Here is an 11,228-nt window from a genome sequence, read left to right on the forward strand (position 1 = left end):
GTTGATGATTTAGATGAGCTTGAACTCACCGAAGCTGAGGGAGAGCAAGTGGAACAGATGATTAGCACTCTTTGCTCCATTGAGGTAAAGGTACCGGAGCGTAAGCCTCTCCCTTCTCATCTTAAATATGTTTTCTTAGATGATACAGAGCAATATCCAGTCATTGTTAGTGCTAAGCTTAATGATGATCAGCTGACTTCTTTGTTAGCGGTACTTAAGAAAAATAGGAAAGCACTGGGTTATTCGTTGGACGATATCAAGGGGATTAGTCCTGATATTTGTATGCACAGGATAGAGCTGGAGGAAAATCACAAACCTTGCAGACAGGGTCGGTGTGCAGATGAACAGAAGATGCAGGATGTTGTGATGGCTGAGGTAATGAAGCTGCTTGACGCAGGTATTATTTATTCTGTTGGTAACTCTAAATGGGCGAGTCCAGTACAAGTGGTCCCGAAGAAAGGAGGGACAACTGTAGTTAAGAATGATAAGGATGAGTTAATACCTACTCGAGTAGTGACTGGTTGGAGGATGTGTATAGATTACAGACAGCTTAATGCCGCCACCAAGAAAGATCACTTTCCCCTTCCTTTTATTGATCAAATGGTAGAAAGGTTAGCTTCTCATAAATTTTTCTGCTATTTAGACGGGTACTCTGGGTTCTTTCAGATCCCTATACACCCAGACGATCAAGCTAAGACTACATTTACTTGTCCTCAGGGCGTTTTTGCTTATCGCAGGATGCCTTTTGGTTTGTGTAATGCCCCTGCCACCTTTCAAAGGTGCATGATGGGGATATTTTCAGAGTATATTGAGTCTATTATGGAAGTTTTCATGGACGATTTCAGTGTTTATGGAAGTGATTTTTCTAACTGTCTGTCTAACCTTGAGAAAGTGATGCGGTATTTGTATTGAGGTTAATCTTGTCTTTGAATCGGGAGAAGTGCCACTTTATGGTCAATGAGGGAGTTGTCTTAGGGCACTTAGTTTATGATAGGGGAATAGAGGTTGATAAAGCAAAGGTGGAAGTGATTCAGCAATTACCACCTCCTGTCAATGTTAAGGGGGTGAGGAGTTTCCTTGGCCACGCCGGCTTTTATCGCCGGTTTATCAAGGATTTCTCAAAAATTGCTAAACCACTTACACAATTGCTACTTAAGGATGCCCCTTTTGTGTTTACTGATGAATGTCTTTCCGCTTTTAACAGGTTAAAGCAGGCTTTAGTCTCTGCACCGATCATACAGCCTCCCGATTAGGACTTGCCGTTTGAGATAATGTGTGACGCCAGTGACTACGCACTAGAAGCGGTGCTAGGCCAAAGGAAAGACAAAGCTCTGAACGCTATCTACTACGCGAGCCGAACTATGGATGAGGCTCAAGTGAAGTACACTACCACTGAGAAAGAGCCGCTGATTTGTAGTTTATGCCTTAGAGAAGTTTCGTTCTTATTTAGTTGGGTCGGAGAAGTTCTTGTTTTTCTTGACCATGCAGCTTTGAGGCATCTTCTTGCTAAGAAGGAGGCTAAACCACGGCTACTGAGATGGATACTCCTTCTTTAGGAGTTTGATTTGCAGATTAAGGATAAGAAAGGAGCTGAGAACGTTGTAGGCGATCACTTGTCGCGATGCGACAAGAAGGGGAATATTCTCTACCTATTGATGATTCTTTTCTGACGATACTTTAATTTTTGTTATATCGTCTATTGTTAACCAAGAGCCTTGGTATACAGATATAGCTAACCGTTGTCGTGGCAAGCTCTTTGCACTGACTTTTCTCATCGCCAGAGGAAGCGTTTTCGGTATAACGCTAAGCAAAGATTTCTGGGATGATCCTTATTTGTTTAAGGAATGTGCATACGGTCTCTACAGACGGTGTATTCCGCAGTGGGAGGCCAAAGTAGTCCTGGAAGGCTGTCACTCCTCTTCCTATGGTGGTCACCACGGTCCATCGTGAACCGTGGCTAAGGTACTTCAGTCTGGTTTTTACTGGCCTTCTTTGTTTGCTGATGCTAAGTCTTTTGTTTCAGCTTGTGACGCTTACCAACGATCGGGAAACATTTCGAAGAGACATGAGATGCCACAAAACGGCATCTTAGAAGTTGAGGTCTTTGATGTCTGGGGCATTGATTTCCAAGGACCGTTCCCATCCAGTAAAGGTAACAGGTATATCTTAGTGGCTATTGATTATGTGTCGAAATGGATTGAGGCAATTGCCTCACCCCATTGTGATGCTAAGACCATGATAAAAATGTTCAAACAAGTCATATTTCCCCGATTTGGTGTCCCTAGGGTCGTCATTAGTGATGGGGGAATGCACTTTAAGGAAAAGAAACTAACCTCTATTCTGTCTAAAGTTGGTGTCCAACACCGGCGTGGTTTGGGGTATCATCCCCAAACTAGTGGTCAGGTTGAGGTCTCTAATCGCGAGTTGAAAGAGATCTTATCTAAGGTAGTTTCTAAATCACGGAAGGACTGGAGTCTTAATTTAGAGGACACATTATGGGCTTACAGAACTGCCTTTAAGACACCGATTGGTGCATCCCTTTATAGGCTAGTTTATGGGAAATCATGTCATTTACCTGTTGAATTGGAATGTAAGGCTTGGTGGGCAATTCGTGAGCTTAACTTTGATCCTAAGTTGTGTGGTCAGAATCGTCTTTTGCAGCTAGATGAGTTGGAGGAGTTTAGGCTAAATGCCTATGATAGCTCGCGCATATACAAAGAAAAGACGAAGAGATGGCATGACAAGAGAATTTTACCTCGGGAGTTCCACGTTGGGCAAAAGGTGCTCTTTGTTTAATGCCCGATTGAGATTGTTTCTGGCAAGTGAAGTCCGGTGGAGTGGTCCTTATACGGTGACAGCCGTTACCAAATTTGGATCCGTGAAGCTCGAAGATTCCGAAGGTAGTAGGTTCAAGGTGAATGGGCAATATGTGAAGCACTACCACGAGGCGAATGAAGCAGACAATCGTGTTGAAGTCCTGTACTTCAACGAGCTAGACGCGCCAGTTATTTGATGCCAAAAAGGTCGTGCGGGACCTCTTAAACCAGCGCTCTCTCCGGAGGCGGCCGGACTGTTTTATTGTACTTTTGTTGAACTTTTTATTTTTCTTTAGCTTTATGTTGAACTTTAGACGCTGTTTTGCGAACTTTTTTATGCTTTCCTTGCTGTTAACGCGAATTTTGCAGGTCAAGTTACTCGATCGAGTAGTTTTTCTACTCGATCGAGCACTTTTTGGGTTTTATTCACTCGATCGAGTGATATTCTTACTCGATCGACCAGAGCCAAAATCGCGCTTACTCGATCGAGTGGTTTTCTACTCGATCGAGTACTTCCATATACCAGTTTGCTCGATCGAGCTATTCCAAGTTGCTCGATCGCTTAGTTATGTCTTCCAGCTACTATTTTACGTCTATGGATCTACTGCTTGACTTTCTTTGACCTCCCATGTTCATGGTCGGTTTGGGGAGGTCCCTCTATACGACATTTTGTAAGTTTTCCGACTCCACTTCTCCTTTTCTCTTCAGTTTGCATTTCTTTCCCTATTTTTGGTACAATGAGGGCATTGTACGGTTTGGGTTGGGGAGGTATGCATCCATATCTGTGTCTGCATGTTTTTCTTGCATTTTTGCTTGCACGTTTAATTATTTTCGCATGCATTGTTGTTTTAAGTAATTCAAAAAAATCACATAAAAATCATAAAAATTCAAAAACATTTCATGTTTAATTTGAGTCGAAACGTTTGAACAGTGACGCTACATTGAATCCTTACTTGAGCCTTGCATTTTCTTGACATTTAGTTGGCATGACTATGTGCATGATCTACGAGTTTTTGTTTCTCTCTTATCTGAACGAATAGACTTGATTCATTATATCGACAAGCTACATTACATTCTGAGGTTAGAGCTTTATAAACTGGTGACATTCATGACCGGTTTCATCTAGGATGTGAGTAGTACTCTCTTTAATGCCTGTAACATCAATTTGTATAAGCATTTGTCTAGTCTTCTTAATACCTGTATGCATTCGGTCTGTGGATATTGACACATGTTAGGAGGGGTAATTCCCTTTATTTCATTCTACCCATGAACCCCACATAGCCAAATTGCCTTTTTGTCCTATTAGCTACTTTCTATAATACTTCCTACCCTAGCCGAGCTAGTGATGAGTAGTTGTTGGAATGTTTTATTGCAATATGGTTATTTTGTCTGATTTCAGAAGATGGTGGAAGAATTGAAGGGAATGAAAGAAAAGTGATGAACGAAAAAAAAATGAAAAATGAAAAAAGAAAAAAGAAAAAAAAACGAAAAGAATAAGAAAAGAAGAAAAAGAAAGAAAAATCATGTGTAGAAAAATGAGAATTTGTATAATGATTTTTACTCCCATGTTTCACTTATATCTTATGGGGAGTTGACGAGTTTCTGGTGTTTCGTGAGTAGAGTGCATGGTATTTGCACCATTTTGTTTGTTATTTTGAGTACGAAGTTGGGATGCAGTTCAAATTTGGAATTCGTTGTTGCTAACCTGGCTATTCACTCCACATATCCAAATTCATCTTAGCCCCTTCTTACCCATTACCTCACTTACCCAAATGTAAGTCCTCGGCATGTTTCTTGGTCATTAGTATGGTTGGAATGCATATGTACGGTTGTAGAGACTTTATTCATGTTAACTGCATGCATGTGCTTATAGGTCGAGTTAGGTGAGTGTCTTTACTTCTTTCTATCTTTCACATATATACTCACCTTGTGCCTAATTCTGAGTGATGAGCGACCCGTGAGAGTCCGATATCTTTTGAGTCTTTCAAGGTCGACGGTTCAGTAAGTTTGAAACATTGATTTAACTCGTTTGCACTTCTCTTTTGCCACTTTGTCAGCTGTTGCATTAAACTGGTTTTGGTGGGTGATTTATAATTGATGCGTTGGTCCCGTTCCATTGTTTATTCTCTAGTTGCATTCATATTTTGCTTGGGGACAAGCAAATGTTTGGTTTGGGGAGATTTGATGCGTGTATTTTAAGTAAGGTTTTTACCTCATTTTTACACGCATTTCTGTACTATTTATGTAGCATCTAGCTACAAATACCCCCGAATTTTCTACTTTGGTTCGTTTTATGTAATTTGCAGGAATAAACCAAAGAGGAGCTAAATCAAGCCTATTTTGTCCCGATTGCATGCATTTATGGAGAATAAGGAGCAGGAGCTTGGAATTTAACATTTTGAAGACGCGTGAGCTGGTTTCGGAAGTGTTTTAAGGTCTTACGTGCCAAGATAGCTCGATCGAGTAATTTATTACTCGATCGAATGCTTATTATACTCCCAGTTGCTTGATCGAGCAATCCAAGTTAACGAAAGAGAAGACATAGCAAGAAGTACTCGATCGAGTGGTTTATAACCACTCGGTCAAGTGGTTTGGCGTTAGTTTGCTCGATCGAGTGGTTTATTTCCACTCGATCGAGTGGTTTGTCCTTCTATAGACTTTTTCCGCCTAATTTTCGTATGGGCTTTTGTAATTAGTCCATAGGTTAGATTAGGAAGGGATTTTCGTATGTAAAGAGAAGGGGGACTGCGTAACTTCTCTTCTCCTCTGGCATTCACTTTTACTAGATACTTTGGCTACTGTTGATTGGATCTTGCTCTTTTTCCACTCTTTTGCTACTCAGATTTGGATTTGTATTGGTACTATCATTCTCCTTTAATTCCTTAATTCTTAATCATTGCTTTAATTCCTTCTTACCTTTTATTGCTATCATAATTGCTTTTAATTCAATCTTCATTAGTTTTATTATCATGTTTAGCTTTGATTATCTATATGTTATTGTTGGTAATTCAATAACGATGTGTAGCTAATTCCCTTCTTCTAGGACTATAGGGGATCCATAATTATGAAAAGAAATTAATCGAATCATAAAGTTAATGCTGGTATAATCTTTGTTGTTAACTGCTGCAATTAATTGTATCTGTTTAATTGAGTCGACGCAATTAGGCATTTATATCTTAGTGACCCTTGACCTGGACCGAAAGGTTGGAAAAGGCGAGACTAGTAGCGAACAATAGAGCATTATAGTTAGGGCGAAAGCTAAGTTATTTGTGCTTTAGGGCGAATTGAGACCGAAAGGAGATATTCACCGCTCCTCAGACCGTGTATCTGCATTGACCTGAGACCTAGATTACTTGACTGAATGATTATGGTGAACCGTCTGTCTTAGCTGTTCCCTCTACTTGATTTATCTTTTTTTTCTTATTTTCTCTTCCTTATCCTTACCATTAGTTTAGAATCAATCAATTAAAAACTCCCCAATTTGGTTACCTTGACAGACTTAGACGAGGCTAACATTTTCCCATCTCCCTGCGGATTCGACCCAACTTCCCTAGCTATATTAGTTAGAGCCGGTTGGTTATTTTTTATAGGTATACGATTGCCCTGTCAATTACCTTCTATTTTCACAAAACAAGCTCTAAGATTCACAAAATAAGGTATAGGATTCACAAAATAATAAAAGGAGCAAAATAGGTGATTTTGACCATTTATGACCAAGTTTCACAATATAAGGCCTAGGATTCACGAAACAAGGTTTATGATTCACAAAATAGGAAAAAGAGCAAAATAGGAGATTTCGACCATTTTATGACCGAATTTCACAATATTACCTTCTATTTTCACAAAACAAGCTCTAAGATTAACAAAATAAGGTATATGATTAAAAAAATAAGAAAAAGAGGAAAATAGGCGATTTTAACCATTTATGACCAAGTTTCACAATATAAGGCCTAGGATTCACGAAACAAGGAATGCATTTGTTTTAATATGGGTGACTTCTAATGACAATGGGGGTTTTTGGATGACTTCTAATGACTTCTAATGACAATGGGGTTGACAATTGGATTGAATAACTGCTAATTCACAAAAAAACAGAAGCGCGGCCACATTAGTAAGCCATTTTTTCTTTAATGGATTACAATTCTTTATATCAGCTGGTACCCGAAAGTCAGAAACAGAAGCAAAAAGAGGGGGTAGGAATTCGTATGATATGACTTGTCATCGTGAAAGTGGGAAAAAATAAATGGAGTCAAAGAGAGTAAACAAGGAAATGCTACAAATGAGTTTCACCAACGGCAATAACAAGAATCACATTACCGCAGTGTCTCAAAACTTTTGCCCGTGGCCACACTAGAGGGTTAAATTTGCAAGAATTTAGACCTCTTTTCAGCCTATTGAGTATTGACTACTTAAAGTTGTTACTTCCAGGTGACTTGTAACCAATTTACGTCAAGAACTGCCTCGAATACATGATAATTCATGATAACAAGGTTCCAAATATGAGCAAAATCAAGAGGCCACTTGGCTACGATACAGTATCCATGTACAAGCTTGGGAACCTACCTCAAGAATTCCATGCCCGAAGCTGCTCTCCCTGAACGCACTCCATTCAGGTTGTCTATCCCAACAAAATTTGCCCTTTTTAGGCCCGAATCGAAATTTAGATGGCACACTTGTCCTAAATCAGGGAAGTTGTCGCCCGGGCCTGGGCACTTTCCTGGGTCATCAGCATGATCAACATCAACTTTCTCAATATTCCCGCCATCTCCAATTGTTATGTATACAGGACCACATGGATTCAGGGTGTAATTATAAACACGGTTCATCCGCTCATATGCATGGACCTAAAATTGATGTACTTGGCTTGGTTAGGATATATATTCCCACACTAATAATTTTCCTACTACTCCGTACATGACATGCTTGTTTTGCAAATTGATTCACATAATGATTTGGAGGTATGATCAGATCAGATTTTCTTTAAATTATTCATTTAAGTGTGATAAAACTACTGAATAAAATATTAGCAGACAACATACTTTAAAATATAAGTTCAATCATAAGTAGAAACACACTAGACGTGCATATTAAAACAAATGCATTCCTTCATAAGTAGAGATGCACCAGACATGCAAATTGAAACAATGCACCCAAAAAATACTCACAGTATTCCACGGCATGATCATGGTCTATAATGGAACGCCTGAAGAGACATGAAACTAAACATGAGTGACATTGTCGTAAATGAGTGGAGGAGAAACAATGAATGAGTGATGGTCTGAGACGTTTCAATGTCTGTACACTATACATGATACACCCTATCTTTAAGTGTACAGGAAAAACAAAATCATGTACAGGAGTGCAAATCCAATAAAATGATTCCGGAGAATATAGTACTTTCTCCGTTCAAGCGAATTTGATACGTTTAATAAAATACACATCCCACAGTCACATAAAACAAACGTATGGAATTGGCTTGAGCGGATGCAATATGATTTAAACAGAGCAAATAGACGCCAATTTAGACCTTTCTATCCTCAGAATTATGATAATCGTTTACTTCACAAATTGACATCATTTACTAGGGCTAGACAGAAGTGAAAATGTGTGTAACAAACAACAGAATTGCACATGAATGCAAAGAGTCAGAGATCAAATAATCAACTCGTATCATATAATCATAGAACGAAAAAACAAATAAAATCAAGTATCATAAATTCAAAAGAAATTACCAGTGACGACGATCAAACCGCGTAGTTCAAACTTTTAGAAATACATCAGCTTCATTAGCTTTGACTCTCTAGCAGCAAGAGCGGCCTCAATTTCTTTACATTTTAACAATTTCGGACTCAATTTGCCTTGTAATCTGAATATTCGCTTCAATTTTATCATTAACCTAAAAAAAGAGGAATTTCGATCATGTTTTCGAAATGATAAAATTCGGCATTAACACCGTAGGTCCGTAGGAATCAAATAAGTTTAAAATTTTGAATAATTGCTTCGATTTCATCATCTAGCAATAATGAAATAGAAACTTCGATTATTCGTTTCGATTTCATCGTTAACCTAAAAAGAATTAATTCTTTGATTATTTGCAATAATTTAAGACATTCAACAACATAGGAATCGAATGAGATGAAAATTAGAGTAAACCTTGTCAAGCATATCCTTGAGAGTCGAAATTTGGATAAGAATTGAGCTTGAGTCATCCATGGCGATGGTGCGCGGCAATGCCTCCTGATTTCTCCTTTGCTTCAAACTTCGATTCATTGGAGCTGAGTTGAAGGGAGAGAAGGAAACACAGTGAAATGAGTAATTTCAGGATGACAATGACGGTCGGAAAGCTCAGATAATGGCAGTCGAAAACCTCACTGATAATGGCGAACATGGAGCTGTTGAAGATGAATAGTAGAGAGAGAAAGTAGACGAAGTAAATTAATTGAGTAAATGAACCAAAATGTGTCCAGTAATTAATTAGAATTATAAAGGGCGTACGTGGCATCATCTAGTGAGTTTATAATTTTAAGATCTAATGGTTCAGGATGGGTACAGCTGCCTCACCCTAAGAAGGGTGTCTCACATGATTCAATTTATATATATATATATATATATATATATACATAGGAATGGAATCATGTGAGGATACACTATCTTTTTGAGGATTGAGGATTTCGTTACAATATTAGAGTTTCTTCAATACAATATCACAGATTATTCGATAAAATATCACAAAAAAAAAACACACATGTGCAAAAAAAAATCATAATTTTTTTTTTTGGCAAAGGTCATATTTTTCGTGATATTGTATTGAAGAACCTGTAATACTGTATTCACTAATCCTCAATCCTCAAATATTTAGGAGTTCTCACCGGATCCCAACTCTATATATATAGGAGTTCTAATGAGTCCTCCTTCCCAATTGAGTCCATAAGTCCTTCTAAGGGCCATTGGATGGACTCATTGGATGGTTGAGATGAATTTGATTAAGGGCTATTAAAAAGAAAAGGAAAAAAATGTGGATGGTTGGATTGAGATGGGTGGTTGAGATTGAAAATTACCAAAAAAAATTACCACTAATCAAATTTCTATACACTAATTTTTTTTTTCTCTCTCTAGCCCCTAATTAATCAGTTTTGAGTTTCAGATTTCAGAAGTGTAAATGTAATGTTGTATGAGTTTTACAAGTGTAAATGTGACGGAAATTTTGAATTTATATAATTTTAATATTTTACAAGTTTAAATGTGATGTTTTAAGAGTGTAAATGTAACATTTTAAGAGTGTAAATTTGTTTTTTTGTGACGGAAATTTTGAATTTATATAATTTTAACATTTTACAAGTGTAAATGTGATGTTTTACGAGTGTAAATGTAACATTTTAAGAGTGTAAATTTGATTTTTTGTGACGGAAATTTTGAATTTATATAATTTTAACATTTTACAAGTGTAAATGTGATGTTTTACGAGTGTAAATGTAACATTTTAAGAGTGTAAATTTGATTTTTTTTGACGGAAATTTTGAATTTATATAATTTTAACATTTTACAAGTGTAAATGTGATGTTTTACGAGTGTAAATGTAACATTTTAAGAGTGTAAATTTGTTTTTTTGTGACGGAAATTTTGAATTTATATAGTTTTAACATATTATAAGTGTAAATTTGATGTTTTACTAGTGTAAATGTAACATTTTAATAATGTAACTTTGATTTTTTGTGACGGAAATTTTGAATTTATATAATTTTAACATTTTACAAGTGTAAATGTGATGTTTTCCGAATGTAAATATAACATTTTAAGAGTGTAAATTTTATTTTTTGTGGCGGAAATTTTGAATTTATATAATTTTAACATTTTACAAGTGTAAATGTGATTGTTTCCGAGTGTAAATGTAGTATTTTAAGTGTAAATTTGAAGGTTTAAGAGTGTAAATTTGGTCCTTTGAGTGTGACTTTAGTCCTTTATAAGTGTAACTTTGGTCCTTTACGAGTAAAACTTTAGTCCGACAACCAACAAACACCACCACCGTCGTCCTCCACCACCAACTCATATCCACAAAAATATATTAGTGCAAATCTATATCAATTTAACAAGTGTAAATGTGTTAGAAATCTATATCTCATTACTTAACATATTCATATATGTATCATTTTAATTTAGTCATAAAGTTAAAACTAGATCTTATGCATGCAAACTAAAACAAAAAGATAAGAAAATCAATTTCTCACCAAATAAATTTCGGTCAAATGGGCACCAACAAGATCTCCTTCTTGTTAGTTATTGAGCTATCCATTTATAAGGATGAACATTCAAAAATCCCAAAGTAGAGATTCTCCTCTTGATTGCACCCAAGACTATCCCTTATCCCCACTAAATAATATTAACTAGATATTAGTTTAGTAGTGTACCTTAAAA

This window comes from Silene latifolia, chromosome Y (assembly GCF_048544455.1).
Source record: "Silene latifolia isolate original U9 population chromosome Y, ASM4854445v1, whole genome shotgun sequence".
Classification (NCBI taxonomy): domain Eukaryota; kingdom Viridiplantae; phylum Streptophyta; class Magnoliopsida; order Caryophyllales; family Caryophyllaceae; genus Silene; species Silene latifolia.